The following is a 10,172-nucleotide window of genomic DNA, read 5'->3' on the forward strand; positions in this document are numbered from 1 at the left end:
ACAAAAAAGAAAAAAAATATTAATTTCTTCATGAATTATCTTTACCGCAAATTATGCTAATTTTATTTGGGTTGTCCGCATATTTTTCGGCGTTAATTTTTTTGTATACGTACAAAGTTACGGCGGGAACTTTTTTAAAATGTTTTTCAAGTGAAATGGAAATAAGGTCTCATCGTAAAACAAAAATACGATTTTTCGTGTTTTAATGTTGGTTACGTGCGGTTTTTGTTGAAAATTGTTTGTTTTTATTAGCGCAATCAATACTTGTGTCACATGCATTGAGATATTAACACAATATCTTTATGTTAACAAGATGAGAGGGTTATTTTGGTAGTGGTCAATAATGGTTCAGGGCGTTATTGGAAGTGAAATAATTAAATAACACAACTGTAACCAGTCTTATTTTGTATTGTTTTAATATTAAATTATTATTGTCTAATTACAATTGCATAAGTTGATAAAAAATGCTATGCAATAGCTTTACGGCGGCAGTCCCCGAGTGCCACACGTGTTTTTAAGCACCAAATATCCCCGAAAGTTCCCGAAGTCTATCATGATGACACGGATGCCGCCAATCTCTTTGGGAATCGTTCAATTCAATCGTCAATCTTTCAATTGTATTTCTCATCCTTCAAGACACAACTGCTTCGTAGTAAAATAGCAGGATTGTGTCACCTAACCACGTAGGCACATAATTCGTTCGACAATCAGTAAACGACTGATTAGAACAAAATTAACGCTTCTCCTCATCTCTAACCACGTTTATGGACCTGTAGTGCTCTATCTACTCCAGTAATACACCACGTGAGGGTGCTACGCAAAGAAAATTGATGTCATTACGGGAAAACGCTTTTCTATCTTCTTATCTTTATCATACTATATGTGTTTGTTAAAAGGGATATGAAGTTTATGGCCGAGTGCATCACTGATATTTTTGTAAGGCAGCAATATTATTATTGTTTTGGGAGATCTTTATATTATTATTCGTAAGTCATCGGACAATATACTCACAGTACGATTGGTGGATTGTGCCTATAAATTTTTAAGTCGTGATCATTTTGAGTTTTTATTATTGTTTAAATGAGTGAACGAGCTCACAGCCCACCTAATGTTAAGTGGTTACTGGAGCCCATAGACATCTACGACGTAAATGCGCCACCCACCTTGAGATATCAGTTCTAAGGTCTCAAGTATAGTTACAGCGGCTGCCCCAACCTTCGAACCGAAACGCATTACTGCTTCACGGCAAAAATAGGCAGGGTGGTGGTACCTACTCGCGCGGATTCACAAGAGATCCTACCACCAGTAACAAAAGATCTTCAATTTTCAAACCATCATGAGAGGATTTCGAAAGAAATTTCTAAATTAAAATTAACGGTACCAGTCGGGGTATATCGGGCAAAAAAGCAATAGAATTATTGCGTTATCTTAATCGGGACTATGTTTTAGATGTCTTGAAACTGATGGAAATTGAGTTAGTAGATGTTCGGAGGAAACAACACCGGGAAGAATCGCTCGGTAGACCGACGATACGAATGACAGTGCTCGGAAGTTCTATGTGTGCGAAAATATCTTGTAAAAGTGCTTAGAACAATTCAAGCATCTGTCAAATGTCTTGTGTTCTTTGTTAGCTACCGCCAAAGAAACAGATTAATATAAGAAATCAGAGTTAACATTAACACGTTCGCATGAGAAACCTCATTTCTGAATATTGCTACTGTGGCGCACCTTTTACCCATACAAAGTTTAGCAACGTCTAAAAACGTCTAGCTGCAATAAGTACATCTTATTATGATTTTTTTTAGGGAACGCGGTGATGTAGGCTATGAAAATCGAATGTATTGCGGCGTTAAGTAGTAGTAGTAGTATGGTAAGTAAATGCGCCATAGCTAAGTAGTAGGTAGTAAATGCGCCTATAAAATAAACGTCCAAAGACGTTCGGACAAGATAAATATGATAATCTAGAGGCCGTCATAATAAAATCGTCTTTTCGCATTAAAAGTGTACAATTTCCAAAAAATAATCGAAGCTCAGTTAAAATGCGGAATCATTTGGTATCGCCAGTATTTTCTCACAAATACTGTTGTGGCGGATAGCCATCATACAACGCAAGATAATTGACAGATGCCTGAATCTCGCTTACGACATTTTCAAGATAAAGCGCATATATACAAGTTCCGAATAACAACATTCGGACCGTCGGTCTACCGAGCAATATCACCCGCTCGGTGGAAGATCTTTCCTTTCATCGTATATCCCCAAAAGTACTAGTAGTACGTAGTCGTCTTGTAGTTTGTTACCGACAATTTTCAAAAAAGTCACCCGCTCGGTGGAAGATCTTCCCTTTGTCGTAAGTCCCAAACTGTCAAAAGAGCGTAGTTTAGTTTGAGTTTTTTTTTAGTTTACCTATGTTTTAACTACTATTAACAAAATTAATACATAATTTTATCTTACTTTAAAAGACAGATAATGTAACTGGTGAAAAATAAAAAAATAAATGTTGCAAAGATGATTAATATTAAAAATATAATATGTTTTAAACCTTTAAAGCACTCTCCTGTAAAATAAGTAAGTTTTGAGATTATACAGTTTTAATGCGAGATGAAGATGTGACGTTGCACCATTTCATAATTTTCAAACACGTCGTTGTAAGACGTAGCTCACGCGAATGTGTTAAATGAAAAAAAAAGTTGTCTTCACTGAAATCCGAGAGATTGCGGTCATCAAAATTTGTAAATTTGTATTAACTAGAGGTCCCGCAGTAGTCGAAATTCGACTATAATTAATTGGAATTGTAAGTTTGTACACTATTATGATTGTATTTTATACTTCTATAATCACAAATTTCGCCAAGACTACACTATAAAAAATATTAACAAACACAAACAATATTTAATCTATTCTCAATTTGACAACAGACGTCAAGAACAAAAGTTTGACAATAAATAGTATGCATGCGTGTGTGCGTCAAATACATGGTATGTAGTGTGTGTAATGTTTTCTTTATTGAATTAATGTATCTTTTATGCATTATTTGAAAAAAATATTAGTATTGTGCACTTCTTCTCTATATTCTCTATAAGTGTGGAAAATTTCATACTCCTCCGTCCGCGCAATTTTCGTAAAAAGGGATACAAAGTTTTTGCTTCACGTATTAATATAGGTATATTTGTATTAATACTAATAAGACCAGAAGCCAAACATATACATTTATAATGTACGAACGTACATTAAGCTGCACGTAGTTTCAAAAGTTCGATCCCGCATCGAAAGTTCAACATACATTTTGTATTCGCAAAGAGGGAAAATTGTTGAAAATCTATTTACACGAAGCTCTCCGAGGTTATTAGAGAAGCTTTCGTGTTAAAGTTCACGAGAATCGTTAAGCTGTGAGCTTCATGACGACCTTGGTGTGCGAACTTGAAGTGTCTACCACAATATCGCCGCTTTCACCTTCTTGGTAATGTGTTAAGATGTTTTGAGCACGTGTAGCATGTTTTCAGCATCGTAACAGTCAATGGGTGGGCATTCTCTAAATTCGACCGCGGCATTTTCATGTTTTCCATTGCTAATTAGCAAAACTGATAATGAGTAGCTTGGTCGAGTATCACGAGTACCTACACAGTCCTGCAAATTAATCTTTCTACTGTCAAAGCGATAAAGTCTGCGCAATGTACATCGTACTTTTACGTTTTGCTGGTGGTAGGACCTCTTGTGAGTCCGCACGGCTTCTGCTGTGAATCAGTGGTGCGTTTCGGTTTGAAGGGTGGGCGCAGCCGTTGTAACTATACTGAGACCTTAGAACTTATATCTCAAGATGGGTGACGCATTTACGTTGTAGATGTCTATGGGCTCCAGTAACCACACCAGGTGGACTGTGAGCTCGTTCACCGATATAAGCATTAAAAAAATTAAAAAAAACAGTCCCAACACGTCAAATGGAAATCCAATTTGTTTTTGTCACCGACCTCAATCTAAATACAGCGGTCCTTCGGGATCCGTTTGCCAGTACTTAAGCTGTCCGAACGTGATTCCAAATGTTAGGTACAGTTAAAATGCTCTGAAGCGTTTCGTATTGAAATGGCAAACATCAGGACCCTTGTGTGTCAGTCTATCTGTATTCGCGGTAGTTCACTCGCAGACTATTGAATTGGCACTTTGTAAATGCAATTTATATGTATACCAGCGACCCGCCCTCGCTTCGCTTCGGAAACTGTAATTTATTATTGATTTCTCCAATATTTCATGGATGTTATTATATTATACATATAAACTCTTCAATCACTCTATCTATTAAAAAAAAAAGTGTGTGTGTCCGCTCCGACGCACGACTGGAGTTTACTGGATATAAAAAATTAAACGAAACAATACGAGAAATAGTTCTATATTACGACAACACGATACACTACAGATTATTAACAAATTAACGAGACACAAAACAAACGACTAACAAATATATGAAAATACAATAATGAGAGAAACGCGCGATCAGTACGAGGCTTTGTGGCGGACTGCCGGCGCAGCAGCCCGGCGTCACCTGCGATAACGCATTTCGTGTGACATGCGCAATCAGGCGCATAACGCATTTCGTGTGACATGCTAGTACGATTTTGGTCCCCATAATTTTCATACCCCGGGCCTATATATGTAAATCGATTCTAAAGGAGTAAACTCCAAAAACCGCCTCAAAATCCGTTGCGTAGTTTTAAAGATTTGAGCATACACAGGGATATAGGGACAGAGAAAGCGACTTTGTTTTATACTATGTAGTGATTAACCGACTTAATCACCGTAAAAACTACTTAAGCTGGAATTAATTAAGAGGTTTTTTTATTGCTTAGATGGGTGGACGAGCTCTTGGTGTTAAGTGGTTACCGGACCCTATGGATATCTATAACCTAAATGCCATCACCCACCTTGAGATATGAGTTCTAAGGTTTTAGTTTTTACAAAACAACGGCTGTCCTACCCAAAAGCGTTAATACTTTACGGCAGAAATAGACAGGGCGGTGGTACCTACCCATGCGGACTTCTGTTGGAGAATTGTAAACATAATTTATATTATCTGTAATGTCAAAAAATGGTTCTTGTTTTGCTCACGTGTGACGCCACCGTCTTTCCTTTTCCTAGCGTGTTTCTTCTTTTTACTATTTGCATTAAACCGTTATATATTTTATTCCGGAGTATTATTTCAACAACTTCTTTTGATTATTGATTATATCATATTGTTTATATAAATATTATTGAAAGGTAACTTTAAGAACGTGACTTTCAGTGTGAGTTGCAAACTGTTAAGGCAGTTATCTTTTCGGGTAAGAGTTAGAAATAAAAACAGAAATTAAAAAAAAATATATTGGGCTGCTACTGATAAGAAACTAATTGGTTTACACATAAAGGACTAATTAATTGTTCAGATTGATAAATCAAGTATTTTGTCAACAATTGATCTTTCCACGAAACACATACATTTTTCTTTTACATAAGATCTAACCACGATCTCTTCTTAACTACCAAGCCAAAGTAGCACATAAAATAGGACAATCTTTCTGAAGCAACAATAGCTTGTAAACAAACATAATATCGGGATATTTGATATGTCGGCGACTGAAGTGAGTGATCAATTAAGATGAATATGTAATCTAATAGGGGGAGGATACATTACAATGATTGAAGAATAGTAAAGATTGAGCACCAAGCCTATAATGTTATTATAATTGGTACCTAATTGTAATAGTCAGGAATAAATAAAAGGCTTTCAGTGGTAGTAACTTATTGGACAAAAATATTCACTACATAATATATGGACCGTTTATTATGAAAGTGGTGTAAGTCCATTTTTGAGAAAAATGAGCTATCTCGTAATTCATGCTTAATTTAATGTAAATTTTTTATATATAACTAGTCCGTGTTTAATTTCTCAAAAAAATCCCATGTTTTGTACAACTTAAAATCGGTCGGTAAATGAAATTGCATAATCATCGATTATGAAAGTGGTGTAAGTCCAATTGACAGAGGTAGGTGGCACAGCCAGACCTCATATGATTTGCCTGTATTTTTAAATCAACAAATATAGTAACCATTAATTTTCTCGAAACAAAAGAAAATGGACTTACGCCACTTTCAAAATAAACGGTCCATATATTCATTTAAAAAATATAACAACTTAACAATATATTAGAGGTCCCGCAGTAGTCGAAATTCGACTATAATTAATTGGAATTGTCAGTTTGTACACTATTATGATTGTATTTTATACTTTTTTTTTTTATTGCCCTTATAGGCAGACGAGCATATGGCCCACCTGATGGTGAGTGGTTACCGTTGCCCATGGACTTCAGCAATGCCAGGGGCAGAGCCAAGCCGCTGCCTACCGCTTAATACTCTCCACAAGCCTCGTTTGAAGAAGGACATGTCATAGCGCTCGGGAAACACCGTGGAGGGGAGCTCATTCCATAGCCGGATGGTACGTGGCAAAAAAGATCTCTGGAAACGCACTGTGGATGACCGCAGTGGCTCCAGGTAGTACGGATGAACTCTACTCCGATGGCGGGCGGTGCGATGGTAAAAACGAGATGCCGGTATCATCTCGAACAATTCCTCAGAGCACTTCTATAATCACAAATTTTGCCAAGACTACACTATAAAAAATAGTAACAAAGACAAACAATATATATATTTAATCTATTCTCAATTTGACAACAGATGCCAAGAACAAAAGTTTGTCAATAAATAGTATGCATGCGTGTTGCTTCAAATGGTATATATATAGTGTGTGTAATGTTTTGTTTATTGATTAAATGTATCTTTTATGCATTATTTAAAAAAAATATTAGCATTGTGCACTTCTTCTCTATATTCTCTATAAGTGTGCAAAATTTTATACTCCTCCGTTCGCGCACTTTTCGTAAAAAGGGATACAAAGTTTTTGCTTCACGTATTAATATATAGATTCTAGATGCCATCATTTAATTCAGAAGTTGTTTCATAGTAGAAATAAACAGTACGATTGTTCGAACTGATATCAGCTGTTTTACTACCCGTATTCAAAGACATCATAGCTGTAGTTTGTTGTGTCTACATCATCACATATACAGCCAAAGTTGGACAAAATATTTAGTTTAAGGAATAATTTTATAGTATCGGTTGTTCTTCAGTATTCGAAGACATCATAGCTGTAGTTTGGCAAGCTGTAGTAACACACCAGGTGGGCTGTGAACTCGTCCACCCATCTAAGCAATAAAAAAAATGCGAAACAGGAATGTAACGCATCACGTGAATGTTTACCTAAGGCCTTAGTGTAAGGCTAGTTGCCGAAGTCAGAAATCCAAAACATAAACACGTAGCTCGAACAACAACGGGCGAGACAAGCTCAGAGAACACCTTCGGGAATGACATTAAATATTTATCTGACGAACGAAAAATATTAGATATAGTATGAGACGAAAACCAGGGCATTAAGACGTTTATGGAGGTGGGTTGATCCTCACTGGTACACGGTGAATATGAGGCGGATTCAAGTCAGTGCGTGACTCGAATTTTTCTGCTCTCATATTAGCTTCACAATGCTGTATGTAAGAGTCTAATAGGTTATTAAGGAATAAAGTATAATACTTTCATCGTCATATTAGTTACAGAAGTCCGATAAATTCCCACAATCATTAATTGATGTAACTAAAGTGAATGTTACGGCATTCCCTTTAGATTTTCCGAGTCGCAGACACAAAGCTACTTTTACGTATTATTTTCGCGTTTTTACTGTAACTATTTTTTATTTTAGACTTTTCGATTAGTTTACAGTTTTGGTGATAACGGACGACTTAGGTTTTCTTCATCTATATTTTAGTCACAGCTTTAATATAAGATGCTTCCTCTAGTAATGTTTCTTAATGGATCGTGTAAGTTTTTTTTTATTGCTTAGATGTTTGGATGAGCTCACAGCACACCTTGAGATATAAATTCTAAGGTCTTAGTATAGTTACAACGGCTGCCCCACCCTTCAAACCGAAAGGCGTTACTGCTTGACGGCAGAAATAGGCGGAATGGTGGTACTTAACCGTGCGGACTCACAAGAGGTCCTACCACCAGTAATTACACAAATTATTATTTTGCGGGTTTGATTTTTATTACACGATGCTATTTCCTTCACCGTGGAAGTTAATCGTGAACATTTGTTGAGTACATATTTCATTAGAAAAATTGGTACCCGCCTGCGGGATTCGAACACCGGTGCATCGCTTCAACACGAATGCACCAGACGTCTTATCCTTTAGGCCACGACGACTTCAGAATTGATCTCAGATTTGAGTATATAGATACAATTACTCAGTGCTAATTGCTGACTTGAGTATATGGATACACTTACTGAGTACTAATTGCTCAGGGATTCGATTTGAGTACATCCCACACCGTTGCCGTCTTATTATTAGACTTAATGTCTCCAAAAGGGAGGCTGGATTGACATTGTAATTGATTCGATCATCTGTCTACGAAACAAATTACAATATAAAAGTAAAGGTTTCCACGGCGAAGGAATAAAACGGTTTGGTGAAGGCAAAATTTACACTTTAGTCCATAAATGAAACTCCACCACCGGTTTCAAAATCTTAAGAAAAATCAATGAGTATTTCGTAGATAAGTTAGCTAATTCTAATAATGGAAGTAAATGGAAGAGTTGAACAGCTTGAAGTATTTAAAAGTAATGGTGACGTCAATATTTGCTGTATTTATTTATCCAACTTAACGCACAAGAGTACAGTGGCTGATTTAATGCCTAAAGAATTCTCTACTAGTAAACTGAGCGTGGAGTAGAGTCCTATGCATTTCATTCCGAAAAAAAAAACAAAAAAAAATTAAAAAAATATTAATAAAAAGCTTTTAATAAATTTCGTGTACAGAGAGCAGAATGTGAATCGAAATATATTTTATCTGAATATCATAGATTTCCCGTGTATGCAGCTTAAAGCTTTTTTGAACTTCGTTTAGTTATAAATTAAAAATGATTACATTACATTTTCGCGTGATATGAAACGCAAATAAATATAGCATTTTCAGAGCCTCTATAGAGATAGAGGCTCTCAAAATGCTATATAGTAATTGCTAAAATTCTGTTGCGTTTCGAGTTTTGATCAATCCATGAAAAACAAAGAAAAACGCGTTTTTTTTGTCCATTTTAACTGCAAATTATTCGAATAATGAGAACTATAATACTGTTATTATATATTAGTAGATAAAATAAATTTTAAGAATAATAATAAGGCATAAGAATTTTTACGACTTTTGAAAACATAAATAAATAAGATACAAAATCAAAATAAGCCTTACCGTTCTCGCAATATTCAAAGCACGTGCAACAAATCGACATGATTTAATTGTTTTTGATCACATTTTCTTCAAAATATTGTTACGCACTCATTTTAACAGCGAATCTCAAATTTTCTTTCATCAAGTTTTGGTTACCAATTAAATTTGTATTAGGATTCTAATCAACATCGCGTCTAGTAGAATTCTCGTAGCGCTACGCGTAGAAGCGCACCGTACAACCGCTACGAGCGCTACGAAGTGACTGAGCGCGAGTAGCAGCAGCTACGACGGAATACGGCGTAAATATCAGAATAATATCCAGTATTATTAAATTTATCCTCTGAAGATTTGCACGGTTTTTTCTCACTCAGTCCTTGTTTATATTCTGTAATTTAAAATGATTTATCAAACTGGTAGTTTTATAGTTTCATTTTTGTTTCATTTGGTGTTGTGTGAAGTGTAGTGCTGGCTACATGGTTTTACTGGTGGTAGAGCGTCTGATGAGCCGGACCTTGTAGGTACTACCACTCTGACTATTTTCTGTTGCGAAGCAGTAATGCGTTCTAAATCGAAATATAGGTTAGCCGTTGTGCCACAGAGCTTATATTTTAGAACTCATGTCTTAAGGTGGGCGGCGACATTTACCTATGAGTTCCAGCAATGACTTAACATCAGGTGGGCTGTGAGATCGTTCACCTGTTTAAGTTATAAAAAGTGGTAATGAGAATGATTAACGTGGTGCAAGACACTGACGATTAGTAATTTAATTGAAAGGAAAGTGTGATACGAATAATATGATCTTTTCTAAACCCGCGTTCTCTGCAGTGGTAATGTTCTTCAAGAAACTATGAGTAGAAATCAGGGCACTTGAG

The 10,172-nt window shown here is 36.0% G+C and overlaps 1 protein-coding gene across 1 annotated transcript in view; it reads right to left on the bottom strand.

Moving 5' to 3' along the window:
- The window catches only part of LOC101738582 (gamma-aminobutyric acid type B receptor subunit 2), a 115,170-nt gene extending 105,606 nt beyond the window's left edge, over positions 1–9,564 (bottom strand). The window contains exon 1 of the mRNA XM_012693100.4: positions 9,322–9,564. The gene's annotated coding sequence lies outside the window, so the exon portion shown is untranslated. The remainder of the gene's footprint in view (positions 1–9,321) is intronic.
- Positions 9,565–10,172: the final 608 nt, after the last annotated feature.

This window comes from Bombyx mori, chromosome 12, assembly GCF_030269925.1.
Source record: "Bombyx mori chromosome 12, ASM3026992v2".
Classification (NCBI taxonomy): domain Eukaryota; kingdom Metazoa; phylum Arthropoda; class Insecta; order Lepidoptera; family Bombycidae; genus Bombyx; species Bombyx mori.